Source organism: Anas acuta, chromosome 2 (assembly GCF_963932015.1).
Source record: "Anas acuta chromosome 2, bAnaAcu1.1, whole genome shotgun sequence".
Lineage (NCBI taxonomy): Eukaryota > Metazoa > Chordata > Aves > Anseriformes > Anatidae > Anas > Anas acuta.
Genome location: NC_088980.1, coordinates 65,597,117 through 65,616,090, shown reverse-complemented (window position 1 = coordinate 65,616,090; position 18,974 = coordinate 65,597,117). Strand labels below are relative to the sequence as shown.

General features: G+C 39.7%; 1 long non-coding RNA gene across 2 annotated transcripts; it reads left to right on the top strand.

The window, feature by feature from the left end:
• The first annotated feature begins 551 nt into the window (after positions 1–551).
• LOC137850516 (uncharacterized) lies at positions 552–18,939 on the top strand. 2 transcript variants are annotated; one of them, XR_011092569.1, is made up of 4 exons: positions 552–690; positions 15,130–15,218; positions 16,750–16,811; positions 17,672–18,939. It is a non-coding gene; the product is annotated as an uncharacterized lncRNA (long non-coding RNA). The 2 variants fall into 2 exon arrangements; XR_011092568.1 differs by having other exon boundaries at positions 16,750–18,939.
• The last annotated feature ends 35 nt before the right edge of the window (positions 18,940–18,974 follow it).

Genomic DNA, 18,974 nt, shown 5'->3' with positions numbered 1-18,974 from the left:
ACACTTAAAACATCTTATCAAAGCCTGTCCCTGCTAGGATTCAAGCTGCAGCACAGGTAGCTTTCCTTGCTTGCCATTACTCCCCCTGAAGATTTTCTTCCTCTTTCTCCAACCTTCTACCTCACTATCTGGTACACTGTGAATACCATTAGATTCGCTCTCTGCTTTTCCTTCTCCCCTTTCACTTTCAGGGCCTCCCTCGGGAGGGCCCTCAGTGACTGTTCACTACATCATTCCACCCTCCGGAGGAGCCTCCCCCCTCTTACCTCACTCTTCGTCTGTCTCTAGCCACGCCCCTCACCGAGCTACGGAACCGCGGATCAGGACTCCACACTCGCTTCGTACAAAAGTACATCTCACTCACACATCACACAGAGTCTCACCCGACCCCTAAGGCAATACTTAATATTTCTTACCTTGGTCTGTGCACAGAGTTACCAGATCAATTCTCAAAAGCAGGGTGCCTACCTTCTTCCCTTCCCCACTACTTCACGGATCCTGCCTCTTTAACCAGTCTCGGGCCCTCTGTCAGCTCTCCGCAGAACCGCCACCGTGGATGCACAGGACCGCTGAAATCAGCGGGGCATGCCTTCCTGCTGCTGCGGCGGTGGGGCTCCCCAGTAGGTGACCGGATCCCGGACGAGCCCCCAAACTGTGAGAAACACTCCGTAGCCAATAACATAGGCTCAGGTGAGAATCTCAGTGTAGTAGTAATTTATTCGCAATTGCAATGGTGGGCGTCCCACAAGCAGGAGCGCACCTACTAGTTCCATAACACAGTTTATATATATATATATATTATTATTATTATTATTAATAATTTTTTTCTTTTTTCTCGACGACCGGGACCATTCCCTGTTTCCCCATTGACTGAGTAATCCAGGTTCACAGTCTATCGAGTGCTTCACAGACAATACATGGCTTTCAGTTGCCGGCTTGTTATAAGTCAAATTTCTTTCGACTTTTATACTCTATGAGGTGGTAATGTTTCTTACACAGTGATTTCCGCCTAATTGCTTTAAGGATTCTGGTTGTCTGCATTTTACAAGGTTGTCTGTTAAGCTTTCTCATCACTGCAAGCATATCTTAATACCACATTTCTTCCCTCTAAAATATGTGACTGTGCAAAAACATTTTTATTCCCACAATGGAACATGAGAAGAATAACTATACTTTTTTTTTTTTTTTTGACTTAACTAAAGATGTTATATACAGTCAGCTCTGGACTTACACTTAACCTAGTCTGATATTGGGGTATGTCACACATCAATGCAAACTGAGTGAGGTCAGAAATAGGTGTAGCTCTAACATTTTTAGTTGAATTTCACCAAGGTAGTCTGACAGAACTGGAATAACAAATTGGTAGCAGAGTAGCTGTTTAAAGATGCATATTTTTGCAATGTTATTTTATTGAAAAAACCTGTAGTCATTCAGTATGCCACAGCTCCTTGCCATGCATTCATATTCTCTGATACACTATTAAAGATAACAGTTAATTTCCCTGTAGTTTGAAAAAAAAATATTTATTTATTTATTATTTTTTGTATTCTGGTATAAGTGGTCAAGACTTCTGCTTGACAAATTATACATGAAATTACTCAAGCCTGTCATTCAAATACATTTTCAAATACATCTACGCATGCACAAATCTAACCAAATCTATGTCCTATTTGGGGGCACTTATCCATAAGATTTCATGTGTAGCATCTGTGCATAGACATTTAAGCCAAAAGCTTTAAAATAGACATTTCTAAAGCAGATATTGGGACCTGGGAACTTTGGAAACAAGGCTGGTACGTAGTCGAATAAGTACTGATTTTTGGGTCAACCTGCTGATTTTTTCTGCATGTTATTAGAAAATGGTTTATTGCTGGTATTTCAATCACCATGAACTGCAGCTAATTCCAAAGTACAACCAAACATCCATGTACACAAAGGGTATTTATTTTTCAAAAATAAATAAAACAAAAAGCTACTTCACAATGGCAATTATGTGGCACTGTAAGCCTGGGAAGATAAAAAGTTTTTTTTCCCAGCACCATAATATTATTTCAGAACTCCTATTTTCCTTCTGTCTTTCACTCTTTCTAATCTCCCTAATTGTTTTTTTTTGTTTGTTTGTTTGTTTTTTTTAATAGCACAGCTTACGTGCATGTAATGCTTTTCATCCAGAACAGTTCCAGAGTGCTATACAGAGTCTGTATTGTATTAGAATGAAGCTTCACAACAAATGCGTTTTTCTGTATTAACACTCTCTAGAGAGAGAAGGACCCTGTGTACATGACAGTAAGTACATCAAGAAGACTAGAATCCATATATTCATATATGATACAAACTGTTAGATCAAGAGTGAAGATTAATGTAGAAACTCTTATACTGTCTGTTTGAATTTTCTCTTACATAGCTCAAGTACTTTAATGTCAGATTGGTTAAGGTTTCATGATTTGTAGAACAATCAATAGATATTCCAGGTTTCTCCAAGGCAAGGAAGCGAGTGAGAGGGGGAAATATAATATGTATTAAAAAATAAATGGAAAATGTCATTCTGAATTTAATCTCACTATATAAATCACATTGAGCTTTCATTTCCATTTCATTTCTTTTGTTTTTTGTTAAACAGATGTCCTTTTTCTGTAAAAAAGGACAAAAAAGAACAGATTGTATTAAATTATTTTTTGTAAGTGAAAGTTCTATTGAATACTTTTTGTTTTGCATTTAATATCCAAAACTTTGTACTGGTATGTACATTGTAATATTTTAAAACCATATGCTATTACATATAAGTAAGGCTTGCATTTGAGATAAGTATTACCTATATTTTTCTTAATTACTTATGAACCTTATCCTTGATATATATCCTTTATATATATCCTTGATATATATCCTTTCTGGGATATAAAATAGCTGATCTTTGCAACTATCTATTGTCTCTAGGGGGGTTTTAATCAAAATTCTGTATAATAGTCTCTCAATTTGAGGGAATTTCAGTTCAAATTTTGACCCTAGCATTACAGTGTGGTCTAAACCAGTTTGATACTCTATCACCCTAACTACAGTATAAAAAAATGCTTCTCTATATCCTTGGGATGGTGTTGAACTCTTCCTTCTTTGGTTGAACCTTAAATAAATGCAATTTTCATAGAAACTTTGCCTTAGTAGGAACCACTGAATGGACCTACTTTTTCCATGTGGGGACCTGGAATTATGTATAGTCCCTCTGCAGCTTCCATTTCAGCATAGAGTAGAAAATAGTGCATGCTATCTAATTTCCTCTCTGAAGAATCTGTGCACTGGACCTGTTTGTGCAACACATCTAGTAGTTTGTGCAACACATCTAGTAGTTCTTACATGCCCCTTGTGTATTTCCCTGTGCCATCAAGTGTCAGTGTGTATTGGTTGTTGTGTGAGGAACGTATTTCCCACCAGTCATTGAGACACAGCACAGATTTAAATAGTATCCTAACAACAGCACTGCCACATTGGAATGAATTTTCCCAGCAGTGCCCATTGCTAGGCAAAACTCTGAGCTCCTTATCAATAATGGTAGTGCTTCTTGATGCAAATACAAGGTCAGACATTTAACGTCAGTTCCTTCTTCCCCATTAGCAGAAGTGCTCAGTGTTATAGATTGAAATTCACTGTCACTAAAGTGACAAAACAGTAACTACTATACTTTTCTCTGCCTTGTGGTTTTGATTATTTGCTCAAAACTCTTTGTGACCTTTGGAAGGGTGAGAAAGTTCTCCACCATGACACAATGGCAGCCATCAACATCATCCCAATTAGTGGTTTGCCTGGAAATTGCTTGCAGTTTAGAAAAAAAAAACTTTCATTTTAATTTAGTACATATGTGAAATAAATTATACTATGGAATGGTGTTGTCAAATATTTATTTAGCATCTCAGTACGTGAATTCACTTGCCCATCAGATAAAATTAGTTTGGAATTCTTTTATACTGACATCATTTTCCTAACTTATAAACTCACTTTTAGACACAGAAATAACGAATGTTTGTATTGGCTTGTTGTGAATAGCAGTGATGTTTAGGAATTTTAACGTACAGTTTGGTGTTTTCACAATGTCACTATGAATTGGTGCTTAATTTTAGCTAGAGACAAATTTGTTCTTAAACTACTTACACTGTGTGTTTTCCTATTTTCTAATTCAACCTGAGTGTTAAAGTTGGCTCCTCTTAGATGATTTGCATAGATTTTCAAAGGCATAGGATTTCCCAAGACATTACTAAACAGCAACAGTGGCTGCAAAGCCAAGTGTATATTGCTGGATCAACAAGATTTGCTTTTAACAATCAAATAGAAAGCATAATTGAAAATACAACCTAGTATATTAAGAACTGTTTTACTATATGAATTACTCTGTCAACATCTTTCCACATAGTCCTGATGATTCTCTCTCATAAAACTAGCATACTAACTTGTGAAGTTCATGAAAACAAGGCCTGCTCTAAAATGTATTGAAGTCAGTGCACCTAGTTTTAAAATAGTTTTCCTCCTCTGTTAGTGGCTTCATATAGGATAAGTTGTCATGTTAAACTTTATGCACAAAGCTGAAATTTTGCACAGAATTAAATTAATCATGTAGTAAAATATTGTAAACAAAAATAGCACCTTATGTGGGTTCATGTGATAATGCTGGGGTTCGCTCAAAATACAAAAACTAAGAACAGGCAAAGATGAATCAATATAGTTTTACTGAATATCCTTGCCAAAACTTATATTAAGTCTTGAAAACATGAGAGCCCTAATATAATTGCATTCCCACTGTCTATTTACCATTTCACTTTTTTTTTTTTTTTTTTTTTTTTTGCATGACTGAGAATTCTATCATTATCAGTTTTCAGCCACAGGCTAGGAGATACTTGATTAAACTCTGCATGGACAATGTTGTAAGTGAATGCAAAAATATGGTCTCATAGATGTCACACTAGAGAAACAACTGTATGTACTCATAGGAGAACTATAGTTTGAAAGATGTTTTTCCTGAAAATAATAATAATAAAAAATAACAGTGCATGAAATAATAGGAATATTTCTCTTTGAGTCTCTTGTTTTCCAGTTTTCTAGACAGATTTCATTCCTTAAAATATTGTGTGTGTGGTGATGTTACTAATACCTGCATCACTACTGAGGATCATGCTTCTTCATTATTGAAGCAGCCAGGCTCTTGGGAGCACTGGCGGGACTGCTGCTGAAGCTATTGGCAATGAGCAGTAGAAACATGGGAAGGTGAAAGCCTCTCTGCCCCTTATCTTCCAGGAGAGAAAGAGAATCACTATGTATCTATGCCAAGGGTAAAACTTGAAGAATTGTGTTAAAAACAACATTTCTTTCTTAAACATTGCCATTTTTAGGAGGAAGCATTGCAACAAATCTGTAATTATAGTAGTTATTTTACTCTTTGTTGATTAAAAGCCCTAGCTGTGATTTTACAAGGACTGCTTCTGTTTAGTTGTGCCTTACCAGCTTTGAAAGAGAAGTTGTAATGGAAGCAGCAATTAGGTATAACTGTGTGCAGTCTAACTTGGTAGTAGAGTCGAGTGCTCCAGCTTCTGTGGGGCCATTTACATCTGTGATCATAGAGAACAGCCTGTTACAGGATTATCCAAGAACAGAGTGAGCTCAGGCAGAAGAAATCCCAAAGAGTACTTTTGTACTCAGAATTTCTTGGTCATACCAAGTATGCAGTTTTTTTTTTATATCATATTATGCATAACCAGACCATAGAAAGTATCACTGACACCATTTACAGTGAAGAAGGCCAAGAAAAAAAGGCTGAGGAAGCAAGGATCTGAAACTGTGGTGAGTGGATGGACTGCAGAGCTCTTTCTTGTGGTTGATTGAAAAAAAATAAAATAAACTAATACATGGTAGATTAAGCTACTGGTACTGGAAGGGAACAGGATCTGCGAGTAGATATTTTCCTTACAAAGTGGTCTGCTGACTGAAAATCTGGAGCACCATCAGAGTTCAGCTAGTTGAGCCAGACAGCTTGTTAGACTGTCTTATAAAAGCTGGATGTTTGGCTAGATAGGTTTTAGCACTTTGAAGAATAGAGAGGCAGATTTATGAACTGGACAAATGAGTGCTACAGTCAGGGATTTTAGGATTCTAGCAGTTTGGCTGTATCTGTAAGACCCTCAGAAAGATCCTGCTTCAAAAGACAGGTTCTATAAGCTCTAAAATGTACCATTCAATCTAGGATATTAATGCTGATTTTAAGCACCTTGTCTTCCTGTGCAGTTCATGGGAGAGCTAGGATAAGCTTAAGCCTGTTTATTCCCATTTATCCAGCAACACGACAGCTACCAAATGCCAAAAAGGCTCAGGAAAGAGACAGGTGTGCCTGCACATAGATGGGGAACAGAGTGATGGTAACATGGAGAAAGAGCATGATGCACTTACAGAAAGGTGAACTTGAATCTATGTTCTCCTGGCATTGCTGAGGTTTTAGAAACTTTCTGCTTCCTGAAGACATATATATATTCATAGCAGGTATGAATCTCTGCAAGACACCCACAAAACTCCCATGGTAAGTTCAGTTTGGACAGGAATTGCTGAATTCCTTCACCAGCAGCAATAAGGTCCTGACTCACTATGTCCAGAACTACACTGTTGATTAATCATAATATCTGTGTCACCAGTAAGGAGCCAGCAGCAGCCAGCCAAGATTTCTGCACTTGTTTCTGTTTCTTATGCGTTCAACGTCATTCCAATTCAGATCCATCAAACTATCTACCACAGAAGCTGAAACATCGTGGGCAAAGGAATACACATATTCAGAAATTCTTGGAAAAACCCTAGTGCTATAATTGTAAATAGCTGCTTTGTATGCTGTTTCCTTTATGAATTCCACAGGTTCTGATTTCCAAGCTTTATATCTGCTTAAAGTGGAATAGACAGCATCGTGCCTAAAAATGGTTGAAAAGTAAAGCAGTTGTTGCACAGAGAGGAGTGTGTCATGGTATTTCCAGAACCACTTGCATTAATCAGATGGGAAATAGTGTGATACTTACCAGGGTTACAGGCACCTTAGCCACACAAATAGAAGGAAACAAAAGAACAGGGAACACTGTCACACTTGTATAATTTTTTGATTCTTCTGCTCGCTCTCTTAAAAAAAAAAAAACAGAAAATGTGAAGTTGTTTAGAGTTACGTTTTTCCTCTTCCAAAAAAGAGGGCAAAGAGAAAAAAGAAAGGGGGGAAAACAGTCTCCCCTCCCAAGCCCAAAAGGAAGATGATGTTGTGGCTTTGCATGTGCTCTTCTCACCTCTGGAAATCTGAGGACAAATAATACTCACCACTTGCCTACTACCTGGATCCCTACAAGTCCATGGGTCCAGATGGGATTCATCCCCGTGTGCTGAAAGAGCTGGCGGACGTCATCGCGGAACCTCTCTCAATTATTTTTCAACGATCCTGGGAATCTGGAGAGGTCCCGGTAGACTGGAAGCTGGCAAATGTTGTGCCGATTTTCAAGAAGGGTCAGAAAGAAGACCCTGGCAATTGTAGGCCTGTCAGTCTCACGTCAGTGCCTGGTAAAATCATGGAGAAGATGGTTCTCGAACTTATTGAGGCGCACCTGGGGGACAATGCAGTCATTGGTCCCAGCCAGCATGGGTTTGTGAAGGGTAGGTCCTGCCTAACTAACCTGATTTCCTTTTATGATAAGATCACCCGTATGGTGGACCAAGGGAAACCAGCTGATGTGATTTTTTTGGACTTCAGCAAGGCTTTTGACACGGTTTCCCATAGGATCCTACTGGACAAAATGTCCACCATACAGCTAAATAAAAACATCATACGATGGGTGAGCAATTGGCTAACGGGCAGGGCCCAAAGGGTTATGGTAAATGGGGCTGCATCAGGCTGGCGGGCGGTCACCAGTGGGGTCCCTCAAGGCTCCATTTTAGGGCCGGTACTTTTCAATATTTTTATAAACAATCTGGATGTAGGAATAGAAGGTATTTTGAGCAAGTTTGCTGATGACACCAAACTTGGAGGAGTTGTGGACTCTGTTGAGGGTGGAAAGGCCTTGCAGAGGGATCTGGATAGGTTGGAGAGATGGGCGATCACCAACCGCATGAAGTTCAATAAGAGCAAGTGCCGGGTCCTGCACCTGGGACGGGGAAACCCTGGCTGCACATACAGACTGGGCGATGAGACGCTGGAGAGCAGCCTAGAAGAGAGGGATCTGGGGGTCGTGGTAGACAGCAAGTTGAATATGAGCCAGCAGTGTGCCCTGGCAGCCAGGAGGGCCAACCGTGTCCTGGGGTGCATCAAGCACGGCATCGCTAGTAGGTCAAGGGAGGTGATTGTCCCTCTCTACTCTGCGCTGGTGAGGCCCCACCTCGAGTACTGTGTGCAGTTCTGGGCACCACGGTATAAAAAGGACATGAAACTGTTGGAGAGTGTCCAGAGGAGGGCTACGAAGATGGTGAAAGGCCTGGAGGGGAAGACGTACGAGGAACGGCTGAGGGCACTGGGCCTGTTCAGCCTGGAGAAGAGGAGGCTGAGGGGAGACCTCATCGCAGTCTACAACTTCCTCGTAAGGGGGTGTCGAGAGGCAGGAGACCTTTTCTCCATTAACACCAGCGACAGGACCCGCGGGAACAGGGTTAAGCTGAGGCAGGGGAAATTTAGGCTTGACATCAGGAGGGGGTTCTTCACAGAGAGGGTGGTTGCACACTGGAACAGGCTCCCCAGGGAAGTGGTCACTGCACCGAGCCTGTCTGAATTTAAGAAGAGATTGGACTGTGCACTTAGTCACATGGTCTGAACTTTTGGGTAGACCTGTGCGGTGTCAAGAGTTGGACTTGATGATCCTTAAGGGTCCCTTCCAACTCAGGATATTCTATGATTCTATGATTCTATGATTCTATGATACTCTATTTTGTCATTACTTGGTACTTCTGACGACAAGAGGATGTGTGAGGAGCCTTTAAGGTGTAGTATACCAGGCCTAGGAATAAGGTAGGGCAATAAGGTTGTTCCAGAGCCAGACTAAAAGTCCATCCTCATCCAGGATTGAAGACAGGAGGGATCATGGCAGTCACACAACTCCTCTATTCCCTGTGTTGATCTCTGCTTTTTTTTTTTTTTTTTCAGAAGTTTTCAGGGTGCACACTCCCTTTTTGCTAGTTTGCAGACAACACGTTTTAACAACCAGTCTTGAAAAATGCTGCACTACTAATAGGTAAGAGTAGAAGAGGAAGCAAATGTATATAAAATGCTCAGACTGATTTCTGGCAAATACCACGCCTGATCCATATTGCAGTATTGCCAACTTTAAGTGTTCCAAAATCACATGTGATGAGAGTGGCTTAAAATAATCAAATTGGAGTTCCTTTTTATTTGTTTTCTGGCTTAAAAACAATCAATGTGAGGTTCTTTTTATTTGCCTTTGTTTTCTTAGCATTCAGGGTATGCTCAGATAATGTTTTCTCAGAAACCACGTGTGCTAGAAAGCTGCTTTCTCTTTTCCAAATGAAAACTAGTATTTCTCAAGTCAAGCTCCAGACATATGCTAAGGCTTCACATGCAAAACAGCACAAGATATGGGAGTAGATAACTAGAAATGCAACACTTCATTTTTTCCTCTCATATTTTGTTTTGCTCGTTGCAATATGAAATCCAGGGTAGGACAGAGAAACAATGAAGTGGATAAGTTAATATGAATTTAAAAAATGAGAACAGAGAGTTAGGGAAGGAGAGGTAACAACAAAATAGAGTAAATAGAAAACAGAGAAGGGAAAGCAAGAGTGGAAACAGAGGAGGATGGCAATATCAACAATGGGAGAGATTTAGGAAGAGAAAACAAAGCAAACCAACAGGAAATATCATTATAAATATGCCTATGCTTTTGAAGTATGGTGGCTGCTTTCAGGCTCTGGAAGCTATCAGAGCTCTAAATAGCTATGTATCTGTAATTAATGATCTGAAGCTGTGCCAATATTTAACCAAGTATTAGCCCTGCCACAGCAAAGGGGCATGTGGGACTTTGGAGGCCAGGTGTTTCTAAGCTTTTAGATGCTGCACACTTGTGTTCTGTATATATGTGTCTTGGGAAGGATGGGGGCAAAGTTCCCTGGAATTCAGAGATCTCCAAGACCGTTGTGCTGGAGGCATACACTTAAAATTCTTAGGTCTGAAATTAAGCATAAAAGGTCTGTACCCTCTTAACATGAGGGTGGTCAAACACAACAGGCTTCCTAGTGAGGTGGTTCCTCATGCCTGTCAGTGTTCGAGGCATTTGGAAAACACTTTCAGTAATATACTTTAACTTCTGGTTAGCCCTGAAGTGGTCAGGCAGTTGGACTACATGATCTTTGAAGGTTCCTTCCAACTGAGCCGTCCTATCCTATCCTATCCTATCCTATCCTATCCTATCCTATCCTATCCTATCCTATCCTATCCTATCCTATCCTATCCTATCCTATCCTATCCTATCCTATCCTATCCTTTATTCTGGCAGGTATGTAAATCTGTGGAGGGCTGTTAGAATCTGCTGTTCTGTAGCCTTTGATACCTAACTTTCAAATAGCTTGAAGGAATAGTTCAGCAAGACAGCCTGAAGTCTGTCTATTGCTTCAAAGTAGAAGATTGTTCTTATTTTTAGAATTTCTTTCCCTTTTCCCCATCTATATACCTTTTCCTAATCTGTCTCTTGGGGATTCCCATCCCTTTCTCTTGATGTAAAGTTGTCTTTTCATTGTTCTCTTTCTTTTACTTTTATTAGACTTACTATGTTTCTGTCTCTGCCACAGAAGTCTGAGACATCCTACGTAATGTACGTTGAACTGCCTCTTGTCCTCTTTTAAATATGTAATTTAATTTGCAAAATTTCTGACTCTAGCATAATCTCTTTGTATCCATCTACTCTTTCTTACACCTTGGGAAATAGTCGTATCCTTTTTAGTCTCTGTTTAGCAACTCCATGTATCCTGTTTCTATATGGAACTAAGAGCAATTAATAAGTTATGCTGTTCAGGAGGCTGGATTTGCCTTGGCTGAAATTGGTGAGCCATATATAATCTAGGGTAAGTATCAGGATTTTTTTTTTTTCCAGATTTCAAATGCAAAGCCCAAATTTAAAGAAGGCGCCTTGTACAATTTACTTGTATAGAAGTGTTTTCACTGAGGGCTGAATACAAAGACAGTGAAGTCCAAAGATAACCATAGGAGCACTGATACTGTGAGTTGGATGCGAAGCTCAGATTGCTCTTGCAGTACCACTCTGACTGATGAAAGAAGGCTAAAATACTGAAAAAATAATCTTCTGTCTTGCATTCAGAGGCTCGGAACATTTGCATGTGCATTCATGTGCAAAACTCTCTTTTAGTCATCTCTCTTCCCCTAAGACTGCTTGTCTTAGTAGTAAATACTGGTTGTGCTCCAAATATTGGCTCACCACCTGGGCCAGAAAAAATACCATGGGAAATGTATGGACTTTGAAAAAGACTTTAAAAAAATAGTCAGATGGAGAAAAGGTAGATTGATAAAGTATGCTATGGCCACAGAATAAAGCAGAATAAGCAGGTCTTATTTGGGGCACTATCCATTGGTCGATATTTCATTGTTAAAATTTGCTTTTGGTAAAGTGACTTGGTCAGTGGTTTCTCTGTTACTGAAATTAGATAATATTTATTGTATAATTAAATGTTGGTTTATTTATTCAAATATTTTGCCAGATAGCTTATTAAATAAGCTTCCTATTTTATAACCCCTTTGTTGGCAAATATTGAGCTTTAAAAGTTACTACATTTCATACTATTTTTTTTTGTACATTTAATGAAATATATCAAGTGTGCATGAGGTACACAGAAAAAATATCAAAGTTCTTCGAGTGGGAAGCCTTGGCCACAAACCTAATTTTGGAGGTAACAGCATATGATGAGGTCTGCAACATTTGATCAATGTCTGGTAATCACCTATTGCCAGGTCCAGAGTTGCAAAAATGAAGTAGGAAGGGAAAAATATCTCCTTTTTTCTCTGCCTCCCTCTTTCTCATACTACCACAGAAGTACATACATCCACCCATGCATGTGCATGTGCATGCACACATACACGTACACACAAAAAGCTTCTGTCTTGATTCAGTTTGCTCAGCTTCTGTGTACAATTAGAAAGTGCAGATGTTCTGGACTGCAGGGTGGTGTCCAATTTCATTTGAAAATGAAATATATGATGAATATTAAAAAGATTTTTTATATTAAAAAGATGTTCATTTAAAAGATTAAAAGCCATCTTCACAGTAACAGAATTTATCCCTGAAGTGGCCCTGGAGTCCAGATTTATTACAAATTTCCTTCATACTTCTACTTATAGAGCTAAAATTATCAATTCTTTGAGGATCCACAGATGATTTTTCTTTTACCAAGTAAGAGGGTATACTTCTATTCTTTTTTTAAAATAAATATTTTAGTATCAAAGGTATGGTGCCTACTTCCACTGCTAAAGGTGTATGTATTTATGTCATTTTAAGCTTAAAGTATATTTCCAGTATTCTTAATCTAATAATAATCTTCTACTATGTCTGTGGCAGGTAATAAAAATGTTGGTCACAATGTTAGTGGCCTTGCAACAGTGAATGCATCAATTACAATTTTTTAACTTTATTAAACTCAAACACATTTGCAAGAGTGTACCAGTTCAAAGGGCTGGCATTAGCTCATAGACTTTCAATAGTGGTTCATGATTTTGGCACAGATTATGTTTTTTCTCCACCCTGGCTGTCATTGTGTCTTGTGGAGTGTATTTTAGCAGCTGTTTAAGTGTTAGTCAGCTTCTGAGGACTAGACTGAACCTCAGGAATGGAAGTGGCCTTTGGACATTGTAGATGGTATTTGGCAGGTATTGTGAAGATGGTTTGAATATTGTGTACCTATGTATTCCTGACACTTTAAACTGAAGTGTTGTGTTGAAAAAGAGCAAATGCAAGATGTTGTTCCCAAAGTGTAGCCAATGAAGCCCTTGCAAAAATTATAGCAGATAGGTCTGCTGTTTTAAGTTGCTTAGGTATTCAATTTTCTTTAAAACAACATTCTTAATGCCATCATACAGCCCAACCCAACTGCACTCTCCTAAAACTGCCAAATGCCTGACAGCCATCATCTTGCACGGGACCTTAACATTGGTTCTGAATCAACTGCACTTTTCTTGGCCCTGCGTCTCTCCAGGAAACTTGGCTTTGCTCCATCAGCTTTCCCCTATGGAAAAGCTAAGTGTCAGCATGAGACTCAGGAGCAGAAGAGTTAGAGAAAAGATGCAGAAGAGACTAAGAAGAACCTGATTAACATTTTCTGAAAAGATGGAAAGCCACACTGTGGGTAGGGATATAGGTGTCAGATTGAGAAAACAAAAATTAGGCTTCCCTATCTTCACCCAGAGCCAAATAGCATGACCTTTTTCTTTCTAACCTCCTTCTCTCTGTGCTTCAGTGTCCCAAACTTCCTCAGTAGCTTGGTACCAACCATATCTGCATTAGCTTTTCCAGTCTACTCTCTATCATGCTTATTTCTTCAGCAATCTTTAAATAATAGTTCCCACATAAAGCTCAACAGCTTTGCACTCCCAAATGCTAATTTCCACACTCCCCAAGTACCTGCAGAACTTGGAGAGATCACAAAAATGTGTGAAAGAGTTCAGACTGAAAGATCCATGTGCTAGCTGGAGGGAAGGAAAGGAAGGGAAGGCCAGGAGTATGGAAGGGTGTTTCTTTCCCAAGTATGAACAAGTGTTTATAAGAAGAAAGACTCAAAGTCTCTTCAACATTTGCCTTTATGATATTTCTAATGCCTAACCAAACAGTTATACTGACCTTAATAATAGCACGAGGAGCTTGTGCAAGGAGGGAAAGCATTTCAAAGATGTCATGTCAACAACCACGTCTTCATCTCACTTCATCCACTCTTTAGGAACATGCCTACATTACTTTAAGTGCTTTCACGTTTGACTAATGCCATTTTCCTCAAGTAGAATTAGGAAAACAAAACTTTAGAGTTTTCATAAAACTCTACTTAAAAATATTACTGCTTAAGTGCAAAGCAGTAGCATTAGTTCTTGCATATGCTCTGCAGTAGTCAAAATGCTGGAGGTCCCTGTACTCTTGTTGGCTCTGCTGTTCATCCCAGCTTAACTTCAAATTCCAGGCACTGAGGTGGATAACTTTCTCAGCTGCACTTCACTCAAAGGGGCACTTGGTCAAATCCGCAGCAGCTGGGAACCTGTGAAGAGGATCAAAGCCACAGGCTGAGCTGCATAAGCATGCAGTAACTAAACTTTAGTTGACCAGTCAATATTGTAAAGCACTGGGTTTTAGGTAGGCTAAATTTCAGAGGTCTGCTCTTTAAATGACTACAAATGGACTTGTAACCACCGCTGGGAGGCACAAAAATATCAAGTCAGTTTAGTCAATGTGTAGGTTTTTTTTACCATTCAATGTAGTTGACTTTTAAATGCCAGCTTGGCTTTATGGCAAAGCCATTGATACAACATCCAGTTCCTGTGTCACATGCAGCACTAGAGGGCAGAGCTAACAGCTAATGAGAAATTAAGGATGCCTTAAGGTCAAGGGAACATATGTTATAAAGCAGTTAAATTAAATTATAGGAAATAGCTGGTGAACCAGGCTGAGACACAAAAGCCAAAATATGAGGTGACTGGTAAAATAAATGGCAAATTAATTGTAGCGCTGGAAGCATGACAAATACTACAACCATGGCCTTGCATATCCCGTCAGACCCTGGTTGAGAGCATTTACAGCTCTGAGAGACACTTTCCAGCTTTCTGCACACTCACTTCTTGTGTATTTACTAGCTTCTGTTTGCAAACGGAAGGACTAAACATGTCACTCTGTGAAATAAAGCTGAGGTGCTGGAGTGCAGCTCTGCTGCAGGAAGAGAATGCCCTGGAATGTGCCACATGCTGGGGAAAGTGACCTGAGAGGAAGCATCCTGCAAATTTGTCAGGATCAGACTCTTCCTGCCTGCCATTTTCCATGGGCTTGATGCCATGGGTCTCGCAAATGACTGTAAAGCACTGAAGGTGGGAGTGGATAGAGGTATGTGGGGATCTTTGATGAATACTGGAGTCACACTGTTTTTTGTCAGCCCAAGAATGCAGAGAGCCATGCAATCCTTCACACCTGCACCACAGAGACTAAGCACAGCTTGCGTGGTCAAGAGGACTTCATTCTAAGGTGAGTTTCTCCGAGGTAAGATCTGGTGAAGGTAAACAATTTCACACAGAGTCAGGCAGTATGTTGTTGACTGAGATGGGAATACAAGCTTGGAGGCTCCCAGTTCATTTTCCAACCACACAAAATGCTGCTTTGCAGTTTGCGGTCTGGGCCATACCATGTCCAGTGAAAGGGAAATCTGATAAAGGACCTAGCTAAATTACAGGGCGTGCTTTGAGAGGGCCTTGAAGAGATTTCTCCCAGTTGAACTAGTGGAGGAAGAGCGTATGTATGAACAGTGTTGGGTTAGTCACAGGGCCTGTCAGCAGGCTTGCAAGTGAGCTCTGAAGAAACAGGAAGATGTCTGGGCACCTGCAGAGGATTACTGAAGTAACTTAGCCAAGCACTGGCACAGGTTGCCCTGAGAGGTTGTGGAGTCTTCCTCCTTGAAGGTATTAAAAGTCTGGACATGGTCCTACGCCACCAGCTGTAGGTGGCCGTGCTTGAGCAGGGGGGTTGGACCAGATGGCCTCCAGAGGTCCCTTCAAACCTCAGCCATGCTGCGATTCTGTGAACTTCGCTTTGCCCCTGTGTGTCCATGTGAAATATATCTCAGAGCAATGCCAGCTATGTGGTGCTCTGCTGATGGCAGGTGTGGGCACCGTGCTTCAGAAGAGACCCCTCTTGCTGGCCTGAAAGTTAGAGGGTGTAGGAAAAGGAAGGTGAAACTATGAAATGGGAGTGGTTCACCTACAAATGGACAAGGGAAATCCAGGCAAAATATAAGATTCTGTCTGTACCCAGACTTTTACAGATGCCCAGAGAGACCCAAGAGAAACTATTTGGCTAAACTTCAGTACCTTTTACAGTATTACATAACTTTTACCTGTTAAACTGCTGCAAGGTTTTAGTATAAATGGAGAGAAGAAAGTAAAAATTATGACCTCTCCTCCTGCCCTCAGCCAAATAATGCCAACCAAAACCACCCAGACATTCACTTTACGTCTGTTTGTAAACAGGAAAAAAAAAAAGAGGTCATTTTGCGTATCATTAATACAGCTGCTACTTTATGGCCAGATATCTTTGTTCTTTTCTTGAGACTGCTCAGTCTTCAAGAAATGAAGTGTGATTTTTACAGTTTACATGGCAGTGATTTATATGAGGGTCATGGCCTGTCACATGATGATGCCTGACCCCTCATAACATGATGTAAGTATAAGAATCACACTCTTCCTCAGGGTCAGCAGAGCCATAACACAGGTCCTAGTGTTCAACACACCACCCACAAAGTGGGACATATGCTTTTTTCCTTTTTTTTTTTTTTTTTTGTCAGCTCCCTGAATTACTTTCAGGTAGTTCTGCACATTTCTACTTTTTCATTTAATTAGGTGCAAACACTCTGTATAAATAAAATAAAAAGTTCCCTGCAGCGAGTAGACTATTGCAGACTGCCAGACACTGAAAAATGTTTGTCTCCATTACTGTTGCTTAATAATTCACATTTTATAAACAAAGAAATCTTTCTCTCACTTTTTTTCTTTCCCTTTTCCAGTCAGCGTTTGGGGGCTAGAAGCTTGGATACAGCTGCAGAACAAGTTTGGATCCCCATATACAGTAGGTGTACTATCAATGAATACAAGAGGTGTACAGTACTACCAATGTTTTCTGCCTGCCTTTCAGTCACACAGATTTCATGTTCTTTAGGACATGTCAGTCATTGCAATACTTGTATATAAATGCAGTGTTGTCTCTAAGGCATTTCAGATCCCTTCACATGCTGTTTGGCAAGCGGAGCCACTATTCTTTATGTCCTGATTCTAGCAGCAGCTGAAGTCATAGACTTTGGAAAGCAGACACACCCCATGATAATGACATGATCCTACAAAGTTTTCTATAAAGGAGCTTGTGTTGATTTACTAAGAGTGTATCAGAATGGTGTGTAAAGTTGATTATCTTCATGTATATGCAAAGAGAGAGGGTGTGAAGAGGTTGTGTAACTTCCATATTGGCATCTTAGTAAGCTGAAGTACCCAAATCCTCATAATGAATTAAAAATTAACATAATTTCAGTACAAAACCTAATCTGCACAGATTTATAAAAATCTTCCAAAAGACACTGGGAACAGGGAGTTTTGCCTACAGAAATACTAGATTTGAACGGCAACTGGTTGGTACTGATGTATGTACTTCCAGGAGTTATGGGTCCTTACCTTACCAAGCTTATAGACTTTATTTATGGCTGGGACGGGATGAAAGGAAGCCAGTTCACTCTTACCAACTATTCTTGCCTTCAGAAAGGAACATATCACATGATCTGTTGTAGTCCTTTAAAATCAGTAAGATGTTCTGCTCAAGAATACAAGCTGAGATTTTCCAAGACAAGAGCCAGAGTGGCAACATGCCTTTACATATATCAACACAAGAAAATGATCCAATTATAGCAAAATAAATCAAGCAGACCTTTGGAATTTTAGATGGAAACCCAGAGGATGTTGTCCTTTCCCACAACTGCTTTGGCCAAACTCATGGGGACAGCAAAGAGCCAACAAAGTCATCAGCCCTATGACAAGTATCAAGGAAAAATGGAACTACTGCTGTGGTCAAGTGAAGTCACTACTAATGTCTGTGTTTTGCTGTAACTACTTACTCAGTTTCTTGGAATTTCTTTGCTATCTTACTCAAAGTATGTAGATTCAACGTCTTCTCTTCTCTTTGTGTCCACTGATTTTTAAAACAGGTATAAAAAGTATTGGTGTACTAGAAGGTTAAAAACATATTTTATGCCATCAGATAAGTCACCAGGAAAAAAAAATAAAAATAAATTAATTAAAGAATGCTACAATTTTCTATTTCCTTTTCTGTCACGTTGTATATTATTTTTTGCTGTACAGCGTATACAATTTCCCTTGAAACAAAATGCAGTTATGTAGTTACAATACAACAAAGTCCCCTGTTAAGGACAGAGTGAGCAAGAAGCTGCCCTTCCTTCTAATTCCAGAGGTGTTCCTTACAGTTAGCAAGGCAGTGTAGAGGAACCTGCTGCTATCTGTGTTTTTTGAATAAACAGAAAATTCAAAGCTACCTGTCTGAAAGCTTTCAGTGTGTATATTCACATCATGCATGGGTATAAAGGAGTGGAAGAGGCTAAGATTCTTTAAAAGTCAGCTGGATCAGAGCATTAACTACCCAAATTCATCAAAAGTTATATTTAAAGCTTCCAGTGCCATGGTGTTACTTGCTTGCTTGAATAACATATAGGGAGGTTCCTGAGATTGAGTCATTCCACTCAGACTGAAAGTAACATTTGGCAGGTCCATCATTATGAGAATACATATGCAGCTGTCTATAAGCACCTTGTCCTTTACAGCACTGGGGCTATTGTGGTGGGGAGGGTCAGCTTCTTTCTCCTGGTCTTGGTGGCTCAGACTTACTAACAGAGTGAGTATTTTTGCCCAGCTTTGAATTTCTAAGGGAAAAAATTTTAAGAAGCTGAAATAAAAGCAAAATAGGATGGGAATATGAAAACAATATTTCTGAGCTCTGCTGAGTTCCAACAGCAACACAAAACTATTCTGTTTACATATTTAGTGAAATAAATCCTGGCATCACCACTGGTATAATTGCTCTTATTGTGGGGGTTTCTTTTGAGTTTTCTTTGGACAAAATAAGGACAAATGGAAATAACGGACAGATGTCATTGCTGGAAGTGCTAATGGGAGCTGCAAACTCCTCTCATTAACTGCTTTCAGAGCGTCATGAGGAGCACCAACCCATTCT